We start from the raw sequence: 25,449 nt of genomic DNA, 5'->3' as shown, positions 1-25,449 counted from the left end.
ACTAATTCCTAAATCCTATTTTTCATCAATTTCTAATTCCAATTTCCTAATTTTCATCAATTTCAATTTTTCTAATTTTTCAAATTTCTAATTTCTTTTCCCTCCTATTTCATCTCCTAATTCTATGGGAATGACATTTCAATTTGTCATAAATTGTCATAATTGATAATTAATCAATTTGACATAGAATGTTTCATAATTTGTCATCAAATTGTCAATCAATCAAATTGTGCATGGAAAGTGCATAATTTGTCATAATTTGTCATATTGATTTGCAATTTCCATTTGAATTGCATCATGCCAATCTTGTCATTTATCCAATTTCTCTATAAATTGGATGATTTTCTTCAATCAATCCCTTCATTTTTTTCGAATTTCTACCGAACCTTCGTTTCTAGTACTCTTGAGCCTTCTTGCTTTCAATTGTGTGAGCACTTGTAGGTGAGATCCACAAACCCATTGAAGAGGAAAGAACAACAATGGAGCCGCATGGAAGGAGTATTCAATCTTGAATCTAGTTTGCATAATGTTTTCTTTTGAATGCTTCATTTTCATACCTCTATTGAATGTGCTTTAGAATTAGGTTCATTGCAATGAGTATTTCTTTGATTGAGCTATCATGTCTAATGTTTTGATTGATCTACTTATGTTTTTGATAAATCCTAATTTCTACGCTACACTTACCTTTGCCTCTCGGTAACCTTTTGGCTAATAGTGCTTCAAACTCCTCTTGCTTTCTGATTTCTTCATACAGTTTGTGTACTGCTTCCATGTTCGTCCGAAATCTTTCACTTGCTCCACTATGACCTCCATCAGAGTACTTATACTTTCTTTCATTGTAGTCATTAGATTCATCAAGATGAAAAGAACTAAATGCAGATTCAACTTTATTTACCGAAGATCCACTGTTATCAAAATTACTTAACTCAAATGCATGTAGCTTACCAATAGTATCATCTAAAGAAACTGGCATATTAGGTATAGACCTCAATTCATTGATTGCAGAGACTCGGATTGCATAAGCTGGTACAAGGGTTCTTAACAACTTGCTTGTTATATCCTTTTCTTCAATAGTTCCACCTGCTCCTTTGATTTGATTGACAATCTCCTTTAGTCTTGTACTGTACTAAGTTATGTTCTCACCTTCATTCATCCTCATAGATTCAAGTTGTCCTCTCAGACTGTCTACTTTTGCTCTTTGAACATGTTCATCTCCTCCATATACTGATACAAGCTTATCCCACATTGCCTTTGCATCATTGCAGCCTTCTAGATCATTAAACTTTGAATCGGTCAATGCAGATGTTATTTCAATCATTGCTTGAATATGTTCTTGCTTCGCCTTTATCTCTTCCATAGTCAATGGATAGGTGCTCCGTGTAACAAAATCATTCTCCAGATAGTATACAACATATTCTCCAACTCCTGATAGATGTAGCTTCATCCTTTTCTACCATGTAGAGAAACTTGACTTGTTTAGCTTTGGTGCATCCCTCTTATACATCTTTGGATCTTTAACTCAAGTGCCTTTAAACTTTCATTCCGGAGTCCAAAGCTCTGATACCAATTGATAGTTCTGATACTTAATATAAGTACAGATCCAATAGCCAATAAGATGAGAGGGGGGGGATGAATCATACAAACTTAATCATCCATAAAAACATCAGATTCAACCTCGGTAACATATATATCAGTCATATATCCAAAACTTTCAAACATGCAAACTCAAAAGCATATGAACAATATAAACCTCATAACACCAGATTTAACGTGGAAACCCAAATAGGGAAAAACCACTATGGGATTTTGGACCCACTAAGAAATATACTCTTCTAGAGTATGCTCGGTTAAAAGCAAACCTTGTTAAAGATTACAAACACATTGCTAGATGTGACCCGGTTAAGGGATTTCCCTCAGATCTGTTAGGATCTTCACTTTGTTAGAAGTGACCTTGTCAAAGGATTTCAAACACTCAATCAGAATGTCACCTTGCTAGAGGATTTACATATAAGACTATTAAGTCCACTTGGTTAAGAGATTTTCTGTCACTTTCACAAAATAATAGTAATAAAAATCTATCTGCAACTTCACATCTAAAATGCTAAAGCAGATTCTTATTTGTTCAATACAATCTAGACATAGAACTAATCTTGTCTATCTGTTGGGCTTCTATACTCTATTATTCTAAAATGTCTTCAAGCTTCTGTGCACGGTAATCACTATGTAGCATCCCTATGCATACACTTTCCCGCATACATTGTTTATCAACAGTTTCCTATTTATAAACAATTAGGTAACCGCTTAATCTCCTTGATCACATTTCCCATGATCAATCATAGCCATCGGATCTTCAATCTTGTCTAGGTTCCATGCATCTTTTGATATGAAAATGTTTTACCCTGCCTTGGAACTTGCGTAATAGTCTTGGAACTTGTGCCAGGGTATTGTGGTTCAATCTGAGCTATAGATCTTCATGCCAACTTTCCATTGCCTTAGATTCGTTAACAAACTTCTTCCACAGCTTACCAATCATTGATCCGCTCTAGCTCATCAACTTCCTTCATTAAATACCACATGAAAACATTTAATGCTTTCTGTTATAGCTTGGTTACAACTCAGTAACAACTCGGTGAATACTAAACTTCACTCAGTAGACATTCTGCCTTCATTAACCGATAGTGATAACCTTAGCGTTTATCGACTAGGTTCCTTGGTTGATAACATAGTATAGTATTAACCTTTACATTTTACAACATATGAATGATGTTAAAACAATCTAAAACATCATGATCTCATCATTGTTTGACTCGGTAGTAGTTTCCCATTGAATACCTTATTCATCATATTCTTTCCTGTGTCTTTTACCAACTTCTTTATAATCTTCATATCATACTTCTCAAAATATGGCAACATCATACTAAATTAGAAAATCAATTTCTTGACATCAATGAAAAAATAATAATATCAAGATAGTAAAACATCTTTAATCAGTTATATCCATAATCATCAACAACCTTCTCAATATCCTTAAGAAATGCCAACAATCTTTCATTGTCTGTTATAATGTGATATTGCCAACATTATCTCATTGTGTGTATCCCTTAGAACATCTTTTGCCATGTCTGTATTGTCATCCTCATTTGATGCATTTAACTCAATGACAATCCCACCTTGTGATGGTGGTGAGCTACTATGAATGGCTTCTGCAACTGCAGAAGTTGATGGACCAAAAACTTTACCAATTTCAAAGAAAGACTTTATGGTAGTATCTTTAAGTTTAAGTTTTGAGCATTTTGATGGCCTCCCAATCCCTTCATTTTCACCGCCCTAAGGTGTCTTACCCTTGTCTGACATCCCAATCCCTTCACCACCCTGAGGAGTCTCAGTCTCACCCTTGTTTGACATATCAATCCCTTCACCACCCTGAGGAGTCTCACCCATGTCTGACTATGACATCTTGAATCTTGACCTCTCACTATGAATTAAAAGTTAAAACTAATACTATCAAGTATGAAGAAATGATTACTCACCTTTATGCCTTCTCAATTCTCTGAATCAGGAATCAGGAATGCCTGGGCCTGTGTTGCAAGATTGTAAGTCTGGCCCTCCACCCTACAATGAAATTCAACGTTCCAACTCAAATTACAGAATGTGAATCGATAGATCCCAAATTTACTAATCAGACACGAAAAAATTGTAAGAAAGAGTGTATTTATATCAATCCATGATTGTATTTTTGGTGAATTGCGTGGGTGTGCAATGAACATTTAATTTAAGCGGGGTGAAATGGGTCCTTGAATGCTTATAATGTTTTAATTGATATTAATGAATTTGGTCGACGCGTGCAATGAACATTTAATTTACCATTGGTGAATAAGGTCCTGGGTACGTGGTCATTTTACTATTGCTGGTGAATAATGGAGGTGATCTAATACCCACGTCCGAGTGATTCCAGGCGAATATTACGGGCATGCACGTCAAATGGTGTGTGGTCAATGGCGAAGCCAAAATACAGTGTACCATTAACCCTGAAATTCTGAGTGATTTGACCACGATGTTGCCCTAGATTATTCGCCATTTCCTCAAAAAAAATATGCAAAAATATGCGGAATTCACCAATTGGCGAAGATTCACCACTAAAAAACTCTCTGGACCTGACTGCAAGTTGTGAGAAAAACAAATAAAGTATCGAATTGTCTATGCAGTTAGAGGATGCATCCTGGCATTTACGGAAAAAAAAATGGTACACCACTGATAGAATTTTTGTATTGGTTGAGTGTTCAAGATTAGTATAATGTAGATTTGGGATGCTGGGATGAAAGTAGTAGATTTAGTGAGAATTCGGGGCAGATTTTGTACCAAATTTTAGGAGCAGAAAAAGGGATGATACTCTCCTTGGAAGCAAGTTCAAGAAAAGAGCAAGGGTTTCTTCTAAGGTTTTTTTGGAACTTTCTTTTCATGGCAGATTTAAGTTTCGAAGTCTCTTAGGTCAGTTTTGTACTGAATACCTAGCTCCCCAATACAATGTTAAACTACAAGTTTGTAGTACAACTATAAAGGTTTTGTTTGTGTTTGTTTCTTATTTACGGTGACTTAAAAACATGACTATGGTGACAACCATTTACTTGAGTGAATTCATATTTAAGGAAAATCCGAGTTAATATTTTAAAATCTTTTAGTGACTCAAAGTATTAATATATTAATGAGTTATAAATTAAAATAGTTTGATTGGGACAATATTAGGATTGATCTTGTAGTATAGTCTTTGTTGATAATAAATAGGTCAATATGTATTTGGCAAAATATTGTGAGCCTGGTCCTATTAACTTATCTTACACCCTCAATATTGGTTAATTGACATTGGATAAACAGATTTTCATTTTGTCCTCTTCCTTAACCTATACCCTTATTCATTTGACTTGTAAATATTTACCTATATGATGCAATGAGATATGTTATAATTTGTTGAGCAACTCATTTGAGGAAATGGAAACTCATTTCAAAAATAGATGTACTAATTATAAAATGATAATACTTCTTGCCATTGGGTATTTAGCAAAATTGTTTCCTTGCTACCCTATGTCTCGTCATGAGTGGATGTAGTTTGAATGGAGTAAGTTGTTATGCATAATTATATTTTAGGATACTAGTTTTATTACTTATTGTTGTCATGTATTTTAATGTGACTAAGCTTACCTTATATTGAATTTGTTGGAAGTATAATTTTCATGTGCGGATTGATTCCAGTAATGTTAGTAATGAGTGGTATGTCATGGGGCAACAATAGAACTTGACCATAAATTGGAAGTCATGGTTGACGATTTACAAGTGTTCAACTTAAAGAAGTCAAATTCTATCTAATCTCATTATTATGGAACCTTGATTTATTTCTAACTATATTGACATACTAAGTGACCTTAGGCCATGGCATTCATTTGAAAGCACAACATTACTCTTGTAGCATCGTAAATTGTACACCCTTAATTGGGTGATACAATTTCACGCTTAGGTTAGTACCCACCTTAGTGTGTTTGCACCTTGCATTTCAAATTCCCTTTAAGCATTTAATTAGTTAATTTAATTGAATCTAAAGTCTTCTTTTATCACTCTACACATCATAAAATTGGGCCCTTAACCCTAAGTGTGCCCCTTTTATTTTATTTCTCCAATTAGTTAATTCATCAAAAACCCTAATTATGTCGTATTTTGATCTTCAAGGCATGATTCCGCATATTTAGATGCCTTAAATCTCCACATCCTTCTAGAATTCACTTTAGAATCACAACATCTTGCTCCCTTGAAAATTTGAGAAAAAGTTGGTCAGACCAAGAGGCGGCCTCTTGGTCCCAACATTTTCTCCCTGAATTTCAAGAGCATGATTTGGCGGTATTTTAATGTTTGAATCTAGGAGATTGTGAAATTATATTGATTCTAGGTCGGCCTATGACCCAAAACAAAGTTAGGGTTTCATAGATATAGCCTTTTATTTCCTCATTTGAGGGATCCAATCTCTAGCAATTGAAGGAGCCTCTTATGAAGTGAAAGTATAGACTCTGTGAAGTCTACATCTGCAAATAAAGCATCTATCAATCATTTCCAACATCAATTGGGAGAATTGAAGACATTGAAGAATAATAGGAGATCACTGATTGTTGATTGGCTTGTACCTCTGCCTTAGAGTTTGGTATGGTTTCATGTTATTTTCATGTATTTGTATGAGCTTCATAATGTTCATTTTCAGATTTGCACTCATGCTTTAGATCCATTATGGCATTTGTGATTTTAAACATTTACATTAACAATCATTTAGGGTTTACTCTCCAAAGTGTATGGTAGAACTCTAGATCTACTTGCTTATTCATTTCTGATCTTGCATACACACAAGATTTTTGCACACATATTTTTTAATATATTATTGGCTATCTATGGAGGTGGAAATCACCAAAACAAGGGGTTTGACTAAGGCAAAACCCTATATAGCCACCTAGATACCATTTTTCAAGTTGCAGGTGCAAGTACAGGAATTAGGGACATGCACAAATTTTGGGACCGACGGAACACATAGGTGCAGACATAGTCTCTGAAGTTGTTGGTTAATAGATTTGCCCCTTTCTTTAAATTACAATGTTTGCTTTCTTTGAATAATAATATGACTCTTATACACCCCTTTATGAAAGGAAAACAAATAAACCAATAATTGGATGAACCAATTACAAATCCATCCTCTGCATTAGAGGGCAGCTCCTCATGAGATTTGCAATGAATTTTTTATGCAGAAAAAACTTTGAAATGAATACACTTTTAACCCGAAAGCATGAAAAGGCTTCAACATTCCTTCATCAACACAAAGGAATGCTTCCAAAAAAAAATTGAGAGAATATTTTGAAGATCTATTCCTAATAAGAGCTCATAGACCCCTATTTCCACACATGTTCATTTCATAATTTCAAAGCAAAGCAAATGCATAGTAGTACGAACACTAATCAATTCTCTCTCATGTCTCACAGGAAAAGGGGGATCAACACAACTCAATCCATAATGAATTTACTTGTAAATAATGGTAATGATGAATTCAGAAAACACGGAAATAACTGATAACAAAATGATATTATGCACATTAGCAAATTTCTCAATAGAGATCATCAATTCCTCAAACACACAGATTGAAAGACTGCATACCATAATATTTCATTGATAAACTAGTCATTCCAGTTTTAAGAAATTCACAGAAAATAGATTTTTGTTTGTTCCTTCCCAAAAATCACAGTTTTTCGGACCCTCACATAAACTTACTTCCTAGCTTAAATAGGCTCCAGGCTCATAGTTTGTTACATAATAATTAAAACTTCACTTTAACCACAAGTTAAAGAAACAGTTTGCTTAAAACAAAAGAAACTAAAACATCAGCCACAGATAAGCTGACAACTCATCCCCTAGTTGATTAAGATTCCACCGTGGCAGAGCAAGTCGCTGGTTTATCATGTTTTGCCGCAGAACTACGCATGCCTCGCCACTCTAAATGTGTTGCCGAGAAGTTTAGGATAACATGGAAATAGGGGAGTCCAATATGCTGAATTTGTTACTTCCAGACCTCCTTGTCCATATTTACTTGTGACACCTTTGCCTTGTGTGCTTCCAGATGATCAGAACAAACCATGAGCATTGACTCAATCTTGGCCACCTTTGAGAAATCATCTGTAGTCAAGGATTCTATCCTCCTAATGAATTGTATCCTTTCTTGGAAGATTTTCGTCATATCTATAGTAGCTTTGATTGTCTAAGCATCAACTTTCATAAGTTGGATGTCAATGCATTTAAGATCTTTTTGCATTGTATCAATTAGATCTATCAATCCTTTTAGCAGTTTGGTGGATTCCTCATGGCCCTGTTTGATAATTGAATTTTGCCACTCCATGTTCTTCTTTGATACATACAGTACATTGTCATCCAAACTCTCCACAAGTTTTTCAGCTAAGAACTTCATCACACCAAATTTTTGTATATCATTCATCTGTGCAAGAACTGCCACCCATTTAGTCCTTTCTTTCTCCCAGGCAACAACTTCCAATTCCAATTCCTTACTCACTGTCACATCATCTTCATATACTTTTACCAGATTAACAATATAGTCTGAACCTTGCTGTATTATGAGATCAAGCCATTTGTTGAACACCTCCACTACCATTCTGTTTCTTTGAACCTGATCTAACATCTTTTGATTTGCTAGAGATTTGGGATCAAAGGATACTACCACTTGTGACAAGGGTTGAGGATTTGGATGGTGTATGGCATTAATGTATTCAACCATTTGAGTGATGATTTGCTTCAGCTCTTTTTTATCCTTTTTGTCTTTCCATGATCTAGAAATCATTCTCTTCGTGGAGGACTCCAAGTGTTTAACATCAACGGCTCGTGAAGTAACCCCCCAATCAATTTTTTCTATTGCGAAGTCATCTTCAGTATCTTTGTCTGAGTCTCTACCTGGGATAGGCTTAGCCATCTCAATTGTCCAATGACCTGTTGCTTCATCTACCTCAAGCATTGTCTATGTTTTGAGTCTTTTCGGCTTGGACAATTTTTTGAGGCACTTGCTGACCATATCTTCCATAGGGATTGTGATTGGTACCACACTGCGTTTCTTCCCAACAGTAGCCTCTAACCATCACAGAGTGTTTGCAGGTTCTTTGGATGGAGGATTTGTCTAAGTACTTGGAGAATTAAAAATAATAAGAGTGTTCATTGGATTCAATTCACCATCTGTTTCTTTACCTATGTCCACCTCTTGTAGCGCAGGTTCACTCAAATCTTGTTGATCCATTATTAGTCCAACTTCTTTACTTGGATCCAAGTCTACAACGATCTGGCTCAATGCCGGTTCTTTGCTCTTTTTCTTACTCCCTGACTGAGTTACTCAGGCTGCTATAGAACCTAGTGGTGACCATTTTGATCTTCTGGGTTGGATTTTTTCAACAATTGACTTTGAACCACCTACAACATCAACAATTTTATTAGTGGAGGAAATAGGAAGTTGAGTCACATCATGTGAATCAAGTCTTAGTTCATGGGAGGACATGAATGATTCTTTCTTAAATTTTTGGTCTCTCAACCACTTCTCAGTTCTCCTTACAACATTGAAAGTTTTAGCTTGAATATTATCATCTTCCTTTTTATTCCAGTCAATCTCAGGGATTAGTTTTCCTTGAACTTCTGTGTTAAATTCAGGATCCAGAATATCTTCCCCTGTTTCCTCATGTACTCTGGATATATTGATAGGAAGCTTCATGGTGATTATCTATTGTAGAGTAAATCTTGACCACAGTCTCCTCCTTACTTCATATTCATCACTACAATTCTCCTAGTAATCTTCCAACTAGGGTTCATGATAGAAGTGATCATCTACATTTACATTTTCCATGACATAGCCTCCACTATAAAACCTACGTCTAGTGACATAGGGTTGCAGGTTCATCTTCTTAAATTCCAATTCTAAATTTAAAGCATCTGACACAAACTTACAGCTGTAGTATCCAAGTTCAATGGGAAAGGCAACTCTAGATTCACCTTTTCCCCTAACCTTTTATCAATATGAGCTAGTTGTCTTCTCACTTCAATGAGTACGAGGCTATCAAAGGCATACCTAGGTAGTCTGAATGGTTCACCTTCAAAACCACCTACCCAAAGGTAGGTAAACCTGGGAAATTGAATGAAGAAGCTGCCATATGTACTTATCAACTCCATTGCTTCAACTGACATTCTCTTGTCCACATCACTTTGTAGTTCAAAAGCAAGTCTTCCTGCGAAGACACTATTCCATCTAGCAATATCTTCTACATGTTTCTGCTGCTGTAACAAAGGATAGAAATCATAAACCTTCAAACTATCCACCCATGATTCATTGAGCAAGCCATGCCAATCTCTGGTACAAGCTAATATGTAGAAAAGATAAGAGGACATATAAAAACTAGACATGCCCACAAAATTACTTAAACCTTCATGGAGTCTCTCTGCAATTACGTGCACCCAATCAATATATTTGTCACCTGATAATAGCACCTCATATTAAAATACATCAAATCTTCCCAGTCAAAGGAGTGTGAATTCCCTTTTAGCCTATTTAACAATATAACAATGTCTCGCACTTTTGTGATGAAGTTCTCTTTGGTAAGGGGTTTCGACAGTCGTGACCCTCCCTTTTGAACTTTGAGGAGCTAGTTTCTTGCAATTACACTTCTATACATACTCTTCTTATCAGAGAAGAATGCGTATGAGGTCCCAATTGACGAGTCCTCATATGAATCTTATGTGGGATTCCCATTGCTGCCATTACTATTTCCCTATTGATACCAACTAACAACTCACCATTACTGGTTCTTATGCACCTATTCTCAGTATCATATCTACTCATACAAGCTACCACCAAAACTGGGCATGGTGCAGCAAGTGGAAATGTAGTGGCTTCAACGAGACCATTGCTCACTATTTCCTCCATTATTGAACCAGCTTCAGGGTTCTTGGTTCTTTCTAATAAATCCCCTAGGTCGGCATGAGCTAAGGAAGTATCATCTAGTTCTGGTAATATGCTCACTAAACATGACATCCGACCAAGTTTCGGCAGTATTGGCCTCATAATACCTACCTATACTTTAATTAAGCAATTCTAAATCAAGGTAGAATTATACTCCAACAAATCAAAGATTTTCTTCCTACACTGATAAATCTTCAAAACTAAAGAAATACAACATAGGGGAATCGTCTGAACTCACCTGTTACCACCATGAATCTATGAAACCCTCCTAGGAAAGTAGAGCTGAATTTACCTTTGGCATTTCCAATTCACTCAATTATAGCAGCTGCAACCCTTACAAATTATGGAGATGAATTCACATATCCTTTTTGAATAGATGGGAAAAACTGAGAAAAACTACACATGCTTCATAATGATTCATTTAAACATGTGAAGTTACAATGATATGATTGAAAACATGACACTTTCTTAACTGCCCATTACTTTCGCACAAGTAGTTAATGTCCTCATAATCACTTTCCAAATTTAGAATTTTAAATTGTTAGATGTCAGGAATATTCCTTCTTACTGTGTTGCCTCTAGTTTTATCACAATTCTTAGAATCAGCTTAGAGTGAACTTTTCAAACCTTGAAACATCTCACAAGGAGTTCAATGGTTCAAGTTCATTTAGTTAGAACAACAGTGAACTAGTGGCTCAAAACAATATTGGGAACTAGCAATAATGATGACTAACAAGCAAAGGACTTTGAACCTTGAACTATTGAACCAAAAAGATAATTGGTTCAAGGTTCAAGTTCAATACTGACTTACACACATTTACACTTGCTTGTTAAATAACATCACATAGCTGTGACTCATGCAAAAGGACCTTTTGAACCTTGACCCAAAAAAGAAAAGGTTCGCGGGTTCAAAGTCCAAAACACATATCAATAACATGCTTGCTTTAGTGAAGATAAAGGTCATTAAAGACATTAACCAAAATGCGCTTTGAACCTTGAACCTTTTGAATTGCTTAAAGGTTCAACGACACAGGTTCAAAGTGAGGGAAAAAAAAGACCGAAAAAGAAATGAAACACCATAAGGCAACCCACGAGCTTGAAAATTTAATGAAAAATTGAGGGGATGCTAACAGAAGTAAATCCTAGTTTTCAAGGACCAGGGCGTAGCCTCTTGGTCCAGGACTAGGGCGTGATGCCCTGGTCCTCCTTATTTTGCAACATTTTTTGGTAGTTCCACATTTCTGCCCCTCAGAGTCTCAAATCCAAAAGTTCGCCTCTTTGTTTCATCAGGGACCAGGGCACCACATGCCTTGGCCCTACAGAGTCAACACCAAAGTTCAGTGATAGGTGCACCTCTGAATTCATTTTCCAGTTCTGCATTTGGTTTATTAGTTTCAGTTCAGCAAGTTTCTGCATTTTTTAGTTTATGTCTATTTCCTTATTCATCTCTTAGTATAGTTGATTGTCACATTGCATTTTTGCACATCTCCTCTTCATAGAAGCAAATGAATAGAAATCATAAAGATATTCCTTAACTTTCTCTTACAAGAAGAAGTCAAAGCGAATCATCTCCTTAGGCTCTTTCATATTCCAATGTGTGCATGAGAGTGGGATTAGGTCTTAACCACTTGATTCCATTTTCATACATCATATTTTTGGTGAACTTGACATGAACCCAACCTTCTTAGATTTGCATTTCTTACTTGATTTAATTATTGCATCTTTCTTTTTATTCAAAAACATAGAAATTCAAAAAAAAAAAAACATTGTATGCATTATGTGTTTTAAATTTTGTATGCACTTTTCATTTAAAAAATGTTGGATCTTTATTTGCAAGAATTTCATTCATATGATAATGCATTTGATTGCGAGTTTAGTAAGAAGAACTTGATGAATCTCTTGATGTTTTTTTATACCCTGAGCCTTCTAAACCTACATTTTGCCAAAACCTAATCAATATTGTTACTATGTCATTTTGTAGTGATGATAAAGATAAGTCAAATGGTTCTTCTCATGAATACATTCCTATCACATCATCCTCTAAATCAAGTAATATGATGATTGACAACAATCTTCTTTATGATGATTTGTCCTTGTTGGAGTCCAAACACAAACCATTCAATAGATATGATCATGCTATGTTGGATGATGCTCTTGATGATTTCATGTCTACTCCAACCTCTTCAAACAAAGACCTCACATCTAATAGATTAATCAACATGATAAATGTGAATGAACATAACTTTCAAACACCTCCTAATAAACCTCTTTTTGTAGCTCAAGGTGTTGATCCCTCTCAACTATCACAACCTCTTAGAAAGCCTCTCTTTATGGTTGAAGGTGGTTATGGAAATGATCCCTTTTGCACTCCTAATAAACCTGTTATTACCGTGAAAGGAGGATATCCCGCTAAGAGTCCTTATGAGTATAATAAGAAAATAAATAGAGAGAGTTATAATTCGGTTGCTCATACCTATAACACAAGAAACAATAGGCAACCCAATCCTCCTGTAGTTGTTCCAACTTTCCTTCCTAATCCTAAACATATTCTTCCTCAAGCACCACATATTTCAAAAACTCTTGGTAGGGAGTATGATCTTATTGAACAACTTAAAGCTACTCCCACCAAGATCTCCATTTTGGATCTAATTCAAACTTCTTCCACATATCATGGAATGTTAAAAGATGATTTAAATACCTTAGATGTCCCACCCACAGTGACATCTAATAATATGGCTTCTTTGATTGACTTCATGACCACACCTAAAGCTCAAATTATGTTCACCCAAGATGAGTTACTACCTCATGAAGTTCAACACAAATATGATCCTCTTATGATTGTGGTTCTTATTAATGGTAATACTATAAGATGAACCCTTGTGTATAATGGCTTGGCCTTAACGTTTGTAGTGTTAACTTACTACATAAGATTAATGTGGCTAGGTCTTTGCTAGGTATTATAACCTTACCTATTAAGGTAGGACCTGTTATCTTACCCACACCTATTCATGTCATGCATGATATTTGACTTATAATTTGTTGTTAGGAAGACCTTGGATTCATAATATGCAAGTTGTTCCTTCCACTTTGCATAGGCAAGTTAAGTTCATTTATAACAACAAGATGTGCAATACTTTATTATTGATACCAATCTTCAAGCTTTTTGCAAACAACTTCATCTAAGTCCTCCTCGACTAGTTCTTCCCGAACCATTTATGATGCTTCCTCTAACATTCCTTCATCCTTAGATACTCCTGTGCCCTCTAGTGAATCCAAGGCACCTGAAGAGGATTCTACCCAATCTGAATCTTTTCCTAAAGATATCTTTTCTTCTAAAGGGGTACTTTCAAATGATGATTGGGGATCTCTAGATTTTAATCCTACTTTTGTGGGAGAATATAGGGTCTTTTTGAAAGAGTCCAAGATTGAGAAGAAAAAAGATAAGTATGAACCTGAAATGCAACCCATTTTGCCCAAACCATTGAGTAACAACTTTGTGGCTGCTTCCACTTCTACACCTTCACCTATTTCTACTTCAACCGATTTTGATATTAAAACCTATGAGAACCTTCCCTCCCTTGCAGAAAAGGATAACCTTTATGGTCCTAGCTTCCATATCTTAGCTAAGAGTGGATATAATGGAAATGGTTGTGGTGCTCAAGAACAAGGGATAAAAGTTCTTTTAAAGAACAATGTTCGCAAAACATCTTTTAGACTTGGATACAATCCCTTCAAACCCATCAAAGCCTCTAAGACACCATCTATTAGTGTTAATGTCATTTTCTCTTTTTCCAAGTCTCTTTCACTAGAGCATCCTGAGTATATGGACTCTAATTCTAGTGTCTTGGCTTTGGATGTATTTTCTACCGATGAGTCCTTGGTTGAGTTTCTAGGAGCTTATGATAGCCTTCCTCGTTACCACCATAATCATGGATTTCCCTATTGTTTGAATGTGGAAGCATACTTTGGGAAAGATACTGAATTGATCAAAGGTGATGATGAGAAAATCAAGGAGTTCAATGGACATCCCTCAACAAAGTCATCTTCTTATAAGTGATACTATTGATGTTAATATGGATCCTAGTAATAAAGAAAATATCATAAAGATTGGGAAGTTCTTAACTGATGAAGAAAAAAAGGAGTATTCTAAGTTACTACATGAATTTCCTGAGATCTTTGCTTGGATATACTCCGATATTCCTGGCATTGATCCTAAAATTATTACTCACAACATCATCTTAATCCCTAATGCCAAAACTATGAAGTAGAAAAATAGAAAGATGAATCCTAAAATAGCTCTACTTGTCAAAGTTGAAATTGAAAAACTATTAGATGTGGTATTCATTTGTTGTATTGATTATTCCCCTTGGATCTTGAACATTGTTGTTGTGAACAAACTTGATAACAAGATTAGGATGTGTACTAATTTTAAAGATCTCAATAAGGCATCTTTGAAAGATGATTTTCCGCTTCCAAACATTGATATGATAGTAGATTCTACTACTTGTCATTCTTTGTTATCTTTTATGGATGGTTTCTCAAGATATAATCAATTTTTCATTAATCCTCAAGATAAATTCAAAATTGCTTTCACTGCCCCTTGGGGCACGTTTTGTTGGGTTATGATTCCTTTTGGATTTTAAAATGCAGGCACTACCTATCAACATGATATGACTCTCATCTTTCATGATTATGTGCATAAAATCTTAGAAGACTACGTTGATGACATCTTAGCTAAATCTATACTTCCTCAAGACCATGTTAAGATCCTTCGCTAAGTCTTTGAAAGAATTTGTAAATACAACATGCACTTGAATCCTTTAAAATGTGTTTTGGGGGTGGATAGTGGAAAGCCTTTTCTGCTTTAGTGAATTAACCAAGCTTCTCCTCCCTAACCAAACAGTGCCAGTGGCCAAGCAACCATTTCTTTTGAACTTGAATGCAGAGCAATTGATGCATCATAGGGAATGGGCGTGGATTGGTAGGGACTTTCTCCAGAAATGGTTGCTCCTGGATGACTTTCCAAACTATAGTTGGCTTGAAGAATTCTCTCAGCTTATGTTGTCTAAAGAATTCAACATGGAGGGAGGGCCAGATTCTTAGGGTAGACCATCCACTACCTGTGCCCTAGCCCTGACCCCCTAGTAGTTTTTTTTTTTGGCTATGTCCTCGTAACCTAAACCTCACAGGCCCAGTGGCTCACTCATTTTGGCTTTAAAGTTTTTGAGGGACTCAAGTCTCAAACATGTTAAAATTGTAAATTTCTGAAACATAAATATTAATGATAATTTTGCAAATTCCTGTCCGTTTCAGTTTGCCTCTTATGGATATAAAAATGCTTTCTATTTCATTTTATTAATGATAGTTTTGCAAATGCTTTTTGTCTATGAGTTACGTTATTTAGATATTTTGTTAAACAATGGAAATAAATTTAATACTGTGATCTTTTTTATGTAATGCTTCTTCCTCTATATTTAATATATAAAAAATATCCAGTTCGTTCCATTAATTATTTGTACATTGATTATGGTTGATTATAATTTTATAAATATAGAAAAAAAAGATGTTTATCTTGCGAAAAAAAAAGTGAATTAAAAGTCCAACCTACTTGTTGTTGAAGTTTTGAACTAGTGCATGCGTGGGTCGGTACATGCTATGATTTATAGTTAAGATTTTGTCATTATGAAGAAATTTGAGACATTTATGAATGGTAGATGGGATTGCTTTCGTGGAAGAGAACCAAGGATGTGAATATATTATTAGAACATTTTCAAAAAATAGAATTAAGAAGTGGATATATTTTATCATTTATATGTATCAATATACAATGTGGTAATTGGTCCCATTTGTTTTGTATCAAACAAATTAAAGTAATTAATTACTTTACAAAACACCCAATGAATTAGGTATTTTATGAAGAAAGGCACATCCGCTTATTTGGTCCTATCACTCATTTGATCTTATAATCTATCTTTGTAATAGAAAAAAAAGACTATTTAATATACTTTTGATATGATAATCGACAGCTTACCCTCTTTTTTAGTCCCTTTGGTGGGCTTGTTTTTTCCAGCAATTACAATGCTTTTTCTTTTTTCTTATATTCAAAATGATGAAATTTTATGAATCTGATCAATATATCATACATATATATTGGAACTAATCATGAGAGTATGTCTTTGATCTTTGCAGTGATATAGTGGGCCATCAGGTGTTTCAATAGTCTCACTAGGATCAAAGGTAATGCATATTGCTTAGGTCCTTAGGAGGTGCAGGTTTATCAATAAGATTTACCACATTATTAGACTCAAAGCCAAGGTCATTAGTGTATGCAGGAAAAGTAGGTCAATAGAACTTAAAATGTGAAAAATGAAGCTCCAAGAGGCTTGCCTACACACCCACAAGACTTCTTGGTGCAAGATATGGAGTCATGAAGGATGACTCAGCTTCCCAAGGTTGGTTCCATGGTTCTCTATCTCACAAGGTCCCTCAAACCAATGCCTCTGCTTTCAGATCACTAAGCAAAGTGGTTTAGGGATGACAAATGCAAGAACGAGGGATGCTTTGGTTGATTTTAACATGAGAATGCACCCTATCTATCCATGATCCTACAAATGAAATGAACTATATTATAAGATGAAAAGATTAGTAGTGATACTATCCTAACATGATATACTAGTTATGTAGTTAAGCTATTGATAAAAGAAACAATCTAAAATGATTATTAGATTAATTCTTATTTGCAAAGAGAGAGACTAAATGTAATAAAATTGAGCATAAGTATGATACTAAGAGCTTGTATATATGAAAATGGAGGAATGAGAGCTCTATTTATAGAAAAAATAGGGCAATGGATGGTCAGGATTGAAAGAGTTAATCAAGGGTTGAGTTTGAAAGTTGCTCAATCCATGTTCACAATTTTCACCAATGAAATGGTGACAATTGGCAACATAGGGTTGGTTGAGAGGAGATGTAAGAAGCATTAAATGCTTGAGAAGACATCATGGTTACCTTAGGGGGTAAGGGTTAAGGTTAGGTTAGGATTACCCATTGGATAAAGCTTTTACCCAAAGGATAAACTCTTGTGCAAAGGATTAAGGAATAACCATGATCAAAGAAATAAATTTGATGAGACCCTTGGGTTACATGGAGGTTGAGTTTAGAGAAAGTCTTTAATCATGTTGGAGGGTTGAGTTAACCATTAATGGTTTGGAAGACTTTCAAAGTTAAGTTGTTGAAGCCTTTAATGGTTTCAAAGACTTTGAGGGTTTGAGAAGTGACTTCCCCTTGCTTAGGGATGTGACAATATTTAGGAGATGGGTTAGGCTAATTTAGAAGTGATTAGAAGAATCTAGAAGGGGGTTAGGAATAGGGTTTAGGAGGCAAGTGGGAGATGTAGGATTTTGCAAGTGGATGGAGAGATAATATGATTTAATTGAAATAAAGTTAATTTAATTCAATTTGGTTGCAATTTGGGAAATTAAGTAAATTAGATTTATTCAATTTAGGGTAAACTATTTAATTAAATTTGAATTTAATTAAAAAGTGGATAGAAGGGATTTGATTGAATAAAATGATTTATCCCATTAAATGGTAAAAGAGTTTTAGTGAATTTAATTTAAATAAATTGAGTAATTTACTTAATGTAAATAGAGGAATGTGAGTGATTCAATTAAATATGATTTAATTAAACAGAGGAATGAACATAAAATATTCATTTAGGAATATGGTCATTTTTATATGTCTACAATTAGAAGAAAATTCAAGATTCTCAGACTCAATTAGAAAATAGGATTTGACTCAATTAGATCAATGACTTAGGGTGGATTTCGGCCCGAATGTGGGAAGTAAACACATTTATGAGAACTTTGCCCGGAATTGAACGTTTTACATTTAATTAAATATAATTAAGTCTATAAATCTCTATTTCGGGCGAAAGTTGAAAATGATTAAACGGACTTAAAAAAATAGTCCGAAAAAGTGACTCAAGTGTGGTGGCGTGCCCAAAAAATGGCAAAAGTCATGGGACCCATGACAACTGACAACAGATACCATCATCTATTGGATGAGCATAGATCAATGACTTAGGGTGGATTTCGGCCCGAATGTGGGAAGTAAACACATTTGTGAGAACTTCCCCCAGAATTGAATATTTTACATTTAATTAAATATAATTAAGTCTATAAAGCTCTATTTCGGGCAGAAGTAGAAAATGATTAAACAAACTTAAAAATAGTCCGAAAAAGTGACTCGAGTGTGGTGATGTGCCTGAAAAATGGCAAAAGTCATGGGACCCATGACAACTAACAACAGATACCATCGTCTGTTGGATGAGCACAGATCAACGACTTAGGGTGGATTTCGGCCCGAATGTGGGAGGTAAACACATTTGTGAGAACTTCACCCAGAATTGAATGTTTCACATTTAATCAAATATAATTAAGTCTATAAAGCTCTATTTTGGGCAGAAGTTGAAGGATTAAAAAGACTTAAAAAACAATCTAGAAAAGTGACTCGAGTGTGGTTATGTGCCTGAAAAATGGCAAAAGTCATGGGACCCACGACAACTGACAACATATACAATTATCCATTGGATGAGCATAGATCAACGACTTAGGGTGGATTTCGGCCTGAATGTGGGAAGTGAACACATTTGTGAGAACTTCGCTTGGAATTGAACATTTTATATTTAATTAAATATAATTAAGTCGATAAAGCTCTATTTCTGGCAAAAGTTGAAGGATTAAAAAGACTTAAAAAATAGTCTGGAAAAGTGACTCAAGTATGGTGATGTGCTGGAAAAATGGCAAAAGTCTTGGGACCCACGATAACTAACAACAGATACCATCATCTGTTGGATGAGCATAGATCAATGGCTTAGGGTGGATTTCGGCCCGAATGTGGGAAGTGAACACATTTGTGAGAACTTCGCCTGGAATTGAACGTTTTACATTTAATGTCCTCAGAATTTATACTGAAGCAATGAATGTTTTGTCCTTTAGCGGTGAATAGATATTAATAATAATTAATAAAACTACAACAGGCTTCTAAATATTTTGCTCTTTAGGTATTACTTTTGTACTTTTCAGTGTTTTCGAAATAAGTGACTCATAAATCATAATCGTATTTCATTTCATGGACAAACTAGTATATTGAGGGAGATTCAGAAATGGCTACTAGATTGAGGAATGCAAGTTGCAACAGTGACTATCTACACCAATCTAGTGAAATAGAAATTTCAAGTAAAATCTAGAGCACCTACATCCTGCCTTTTTTACATTTTTTAATCTCGTGGTTCAATTTCAGAGTTAGAATTTTCAGGCTTGTATCTAGCATTATTTTAAATTATTAACAATAATAGCGATGGGCAAAATGGGAAGCAGTAGTTCAATAGGAAGCCAATTGAAAAAAAAATATACCTAACCAAACTGGTTAAAACACCAGGTTTCACTAATGAATACCATGATATTTATGACCCTGTTATCCATGGCGAAAAGTGTATCATAGATATTAGATATGCATTGTCTAGTAAAGCAGCAGATCCAACCAGGGCAAAATTTACTATTTTCAACACAATGTTAACACAAAGAACAAATAAAAACGCATCGTGGGATGCTGGATTGGGAAGCATGGTGTTACCTGAAGTATTCCCTTGCCCTGATTTTGTCATGGTCTACGCCAAAAATTATGATGAAGATAAAAAATCAATTGTCAATAAAAATACAAAAGAGGAAATTATATCCATAAACATGGGAGAATTTGCTCGTTTGTTGAACCTAGGGTTTGAAGCACAAAACTCAAATGTCCACATTGACCTAGGAAAGTTGGCAGAAAATTATGAGAGTCTTGATCCAAGTTGCAGAGATTCATTTATCAGAGCTCTAATAATGCATGGTACTTTGTTGGATCAGAATCATAAGCCTCCTTATGATTCTAGAAATTTTGTTCCATGGGTTCGGGATACTATTTCCTTGCTGATATTTTTCCTGGGATTGGAAAATGATAGGGAAGTAGGTGCTAGCCTTCTTGAAATGATTTTTAATATCCATTGTGTAACTCAGCCAGTAAGATATAATTTTATTGAGCACATTGTTCAATCCATGCAAAAACAATTACTAATGATCAAAAAAGGATCCTGTAAGACATTTAGGTTCTCATCCTACTTGTGCTATCTCCTTCTATCTAAGTATCATGCAATATTCAAGACCAAGAATCTTCAAATTGTGAACTATAAGATTGATGAGAAGACTCGAAACATAACAGAGTGTCCAATATATGAATGGACACCAAAGATAAGGATGCATGATAACAGAAAGAACTACAACCATTTTGTAGACTTCTTTTTGGCACTAGTGTATAATGAAATTACAAGCACTCCAATGCCTAGATTGCCCATGTCTTGTAGAGGTTGCATTCAACTCGAAAGTCAAATACAATTGGCTGACTGGTTCTTCATGGAAGAATACATTGTGTTAAGGTTTTACGGATCAGCAGTAAAATCATATAGACTTCCAATACATGTGACATAGAGGGTATTTGCATTGGAATATGTATGGCAGTTGGAGAGCACAGATATGCACTTCCATGGTTAGCAAAAGAAGAGCATATTTCCTTCCTTGTCTTTCTCATCTAGAGGGTTCACATTTGAGAGAAAAGCATTCAACGTGGCACATGATCTTTTGATAGTTTTTAACTTTGTTGATGAGGGTCTCTAGCAATATGATCCAATCAGTGTAGTTCAAGCAAGGCTTACAAAAAATGGAAACTCTTCAGTGTTGTTTCAACATGAAAGTAAACCATTGCTAGAAAAGCTTAGAAACATGAACTCCTGGGATGAGGTAAAAAAAGAGATGGAGAAAATTGTCACTGAAAATAACATTTCAACAGAAGAAATGTCATCACAAATTATGGAATTGCACACACATAGGACAACAGAGGAGGGTCAGGGCATCCAAAATAGGAGGTCCTACAATTTCTACCAAAAATATGCTAATCCATCTAACAAATCTATTCCCAAAACAATTCTGCAAGAATGTAAAGAAAGTTATTGGACTCAAACCAAAATAAATGATTTTTGGACTATGAGGAAGAATCTCAGTGAACCAAAGACCAATGCAGAATTTGAGTCCATTGATGAGGATGAAGAGTTTAGCAAATTATGGAATATGGAGCATCCCACAACAGCATACGATAGGAGTGAGGATGATAATGAGTATGAGGTTGAGCCCATTCCAACAACTATTGTAGTCCCTAAAATATTAGGTGGAGTCAATGAGTCCATGAAAGAAAAATATAACAAAGGGGCAAACATTATGGAAAAAATGGGTTTTGAAGGTGGTGGTCTAGGTCCCAGAGGAGAAGGCATTTGGTATCCACTTGAGGTACAACTTTCATCAAATTCTAAATCGAAAGCTCCTGTTAAACCAGTAATTGGACTTGATTCTTCAGATTCATCACAAAAAGGTACTACTCATTACCCTCAGGGTCCACCTGCATTTGTTTCAAGTTCAAATCCACAACCACCACCACATCATGGTATCCCCATTGGTGGTGAATCAAGTGCCACTACCACTGGTGGGGGATCTGGGGATAGTATTCCTATTAGTGTTCAGTCAAGTGCCACTATGATTGGTGGTGTTGGAATGGGTACTACTACTCATACTAGTTGTCTTGATGTTGGACAAGGGCAACAACAAAATATCTCTCACATGAGGCCACTAGTGGTAGATACTCATCCTATTCAGAATCCTATATCAAGTGCCACTGACACTACAAATCTATCATTTCCAACTTTAGATAAGACCCCTCAAAAGATTATAAAAACTACACATGAAAGTGACAGTGGGATAGGATCAAGAATGGTTGTTGGTAATCCTAGTAATGCATTAGTTAAAACCACAGGCATAGGTGGAACTGGAGCCTCTGCTATTCCTATTTCACCTTTCCAACATTCGATTGTTTCAGCAAGCCCAAATTTTTAATTTCGTGATTACTATGATAAATTTGAACACACAACAAATGCAAATAAAGAAAAAAAGGGAGCATTTCATAGGGTTGCCCTAACTGAATTTAGATGAACAACCTGCAAGGAACAGGGTATTTCCAACATATGACCCACACAAAGATATGATGGAGTTCATGGTTGTTATGCCCCCAACTAAAGATAAAAATCCACCACACAATCAAATAAATCCCTCTGAATTTCAAGTTAGCACCCTCCAAATGGATTTTTCCAAAGTACATAATGTGGACAAAATTAGTGTGTCAAAAAGGAATAATGAAGTGGTCTACACTTCATTGCTAAAGGTGGAGAGAGAAAAAAATAAACTGAAGAAACAAATAGAAAAGTTAAAGGCAGACCTGGCAAATGAAAAATCAAAGAGGAAAGTAGTAGATAACAAGTGCAATGATTTACAGAAGAGGATAAAGATGGATGCAGAATTGAAGGACCTGAGAGAAAAACTAGCTAAAAGCAGCAAAAATATTGATGAGGAAAGAGGTAGTTTTCAAAAACTATACAAAAGTTATGAGTCTATTGCTACCAAAATAAGAAAAATACAGGACCTATTGGATCATGAGAAGGAAAAAGCAAAACATTTGGAAGAGGAAGTAGATGAAGAAAGAAAAAAATGTGCACAAATGAAAGAAGACCCACACAATGCAAATGATAAAATTAAAACTTTGGAGGATGGATTGAAAGATAATACGAAAAATACAATGAATTATATACAAGAAAACATTTGGGGGAAAATAATGCAGAGGAGTGACAAGTTGTGTGAATGGTTTGAATTGAATGAAAGTCTGAGAATAATTTATATGAAAATCAAAAGGCACATTGAGAAGAGCGTACATGTTTATTCAAAAGAGGATATGGAAAAACATATTTTGCAAGTAGTCTATTGTACCAATGACAATGATTTGGCATCCAAGGGAATTAAGAGTCGTATTGATGCCACAGTTAAGACATCGTCTATCCTTCAAAAATGCCAGAAACTAAGGGAAACATCAGAAGTTATGGATAAATGTGGAAAAAAGATATTGAAGTTGCAAGAAAAGACAACTACTTTGATTAAACTTGGTTTGCCTAAGACCGTTGACCCATCAAATATATTCATTGGAAAAGAAGCTTACAAAAAAACATGGAGATAAAAATGAAGTTTGATTTAGACTTGCTTCCTAAGAACACAACTCCCCAAAGCTTTCTGGAATTCTTCAAACCATTTACAACTTTGAATGCGGTATTGGGTGAAACAGTGATGTCAAGTCACTCTTCTAAATATGGATTGTTGATGAAGTTGCAGTTGACTTTCCATATTTTAAAGAATATTGACCTTCCATCAGATGAAGAGTGGAGCACCCTACAAAAACTGACACATAAATCTTAAGAATCATAGTATGTATTGCATAGTTTTCTGCTTTTACTCTTAATTTCAAGGTTTTATGTTTTTTCTGTTTGGAATTTGGCATTGCTTGAAATAACTTTGTTTTATGAACAAGAAAAAACTAGCACCCACTATTGCTAATCCAACCTATGAATCTATGATGCACAATGCAAACCTTTAGCATGTAAATTTGTATTATAAAATTCTCCCAAGTTTTAACATTTCTGCATTTCTCTATTTTTTATTACTAGGTTTCGAGCACTGTTATTATCTATATTTAATTTTTCATGGCTTGAATTAGTTTTTAATTTTGAACTCTATTTTTTGAACAAGGGACATTAGACATGTAGCAGTTGTTAAATTCCTAATCTGGCCTATGATGGCCATGTAAAACTAAATTTGTGTTGAAACCTAAGTTTGTGATTTTGATGTTGAGTCTTCACATGTTTCAAATATTCTGGCATTGAATCACACAAAGCTGCATTCTCAGTTATATATTTCCAAAGCCTTGTTACTGATCCCTCTTTGCAGGGGTTCTCTATTGTGCCATATTGTTCCCTCATAGTGTATGCAAAACAAGATGATTTCTCTCTAAGATGAGTTTCGTCTAATATTCCATTTATAGTTACTCCATTCAATTCTCTGGATATGCAAAATTGTTTTAATAAAGTTAGTAGCTTACTTCAAAAATCAGCTACACTATTGAGGCTCCTATATTGAGGAAACACCATAGACATGGCTTCGAGTAGGTTCTCAAGAGGGAATCTACTTCTAATTTGTGAGGAAAGATCATAGGCAATTTTCTTCATAGAAGTAGTTACAGACTCAACAATATTGTTGAAATCTTCCCTTCTAATTCTTGCTAGTTGCTTCCTGGGGCACTTTCCTGGTTCCTCGGGGTTGACTATGGCATAGAAGTGCATTGGTATCTCAACTCCCCATACATTGGCACATAACTCTCCATTTGCACCGATTTGTAAAAAGTTATCAGGATTGTTCAAATCTATGAGTGTCTGCCACTTAACAATTTTTTCATTAGATAGTGCTGGTTGATTTCGATAGAGATTGTCGAGGGTCATGCATGTCATCTTACGCAACATAGAATATTCTATAATATACAGAGCTCTTTTTTGGGCAGACTTCATAATATTCCTTATTTCCTCTAGCATGGGCAGAAGAGTTGCTCAAGTTAAGAGTGTCTCTAGATTACTTAACCTCTGAAGAAGGTTAGGAAATTTTGGTTGATCTGATTCATTGTGAGTTGTGTGAAATAGTCCAATCAAGGATGGATATTCTGAAAAAACTTGATGTGTTGGACCATCCAAAGAGACCCATCTAGTATCATTTTCCTTGAGAAGCTTGTTCCCATCAGTTATTCCATCAGCAAAGTGTTGAAATTCCATAAATCGCTTGGGACTTTGATAGAAGTGTGCGTAGAGCTCTCTGATTAAAATTTTAATTTTTTTTACCAAAGCATACTTGCTCACAACTCCAAAAGATAGATATATTATGTGAGTCATGTAGTGAATTGTAGTAATGTACGGT

Source organism: Cryptomeria japonica, chromosome 9 (assembly GCF_030272615.1).
Source record: "Cryptomeria japonica chromosome 9, Sugi_1.0, whole genome shotgun sequence".
NCBI classification, from domain to species: domain Eukaryota; kingdom Viridiplantae; phylum Streptophyta; class Pinopsida; order Cupressales; family Cupressaceae; genus Cryptomeria; species Cryptomeria japonica.
The sequence above is the reverse complement of the archived record's forward strand: the minus strand, read 5'-3'. Positions refer to the sequence as shown.